Here is a 1,000-nt window from a genome sequence, read left to right as displayed (position 1 = left end):
AGGTGAGAGGGCAGCGGTATAGACCTGACTCTCTCCATCCGCCTTAACTGGGTTTCAGGGCTCGAACTCAGTTCGCCAGGCTTGTCAGCAAGCGCCTTTTCCCACTGAGCTGTCTTGCCAGCCTAGAACTTCCCAGATCTAAAAGGATATGTTAAGATTATAAGTAAAAAATCCCCAGGCAGGGTGGGTGGGCTTTCCTGGGAGAATAGAGGACCCTCTTATGCGATGATGGTTCACAGGAACCCTACATGGTTTGGGTTCACGTACGGCCTTTAGCCCATCTTTAAAGGACATCACAGGTTATGTTCTGAGCTGACTGCTAGATTTACAATGATAAGGTAAAGCTGTGGGTTACAAGTAGAAGCTGAAACATGATTCTACTGTAAACTGTAGTATTGCTTGTAAGAGTCTCAGAAAACTGTGTTTGGAATTATGTATCTGGAAAAAGCGTAGGCCGTGACTGAAGGTCAGGCATGGCCCATTGTGGTTTTTTTTTTTAAGATTTATTTATTTATTTATTATATTTACAGTATTCTCAGTATTCTGTCTGCATGTATGCCTGCAGGCCAGAAGAGGGCATCAGATCTTATTACAGATGGTTGTGAGCCACCATGTGGTTGCTGGTAATTGAACTCAGGACCTTTGGAAGAGCAGGCAGTGCTCTTAACCTCTGAGCCATCTCTCCAGCCCCTCCACTGTGGTCTTTTTTTGCTTTTTTTTTTTTTTGAGACATTGTTTCTCTGGTTTTGGAAGCTGTCCTGGAACTAGCTCTTGTAGACCAGGCTGGTCTCGAACTCACAGAAATCCACCTGCCTCTGCCTCCCGAGTGCTGGGATTAAAGGCGTGCGCCACCACCGCCCGGCTCCACTGTGGTCTTAACACTATTTTTTAAAATGTCTCTGTATAGGGCCGGGCGGTGGTGGTGCACGCCTTTAATCCCAGCACTCGGGAGGCAGAGGCAGGCGGATCTCTGTGAGTTCGAGACCAGCTTGGTCTACAA

This window comes from Microtus ochrogaster, chromosome 22 (genome assembly GCF_000317375.1).
Source record: "Microtus ochrogaster isolate Prairie Vole_2 chromosome 22, MicOch1.0, whole genome shotgun sequence".
Lineage (NCBI taxonomy): Eukaryota > Metazoa > Chordata > Mammalia > Rodentia > Cricetidae > Microtus > Microtus ochrogaster.
Note: the sequence above shows the minus strand (reverse complement) of the source record.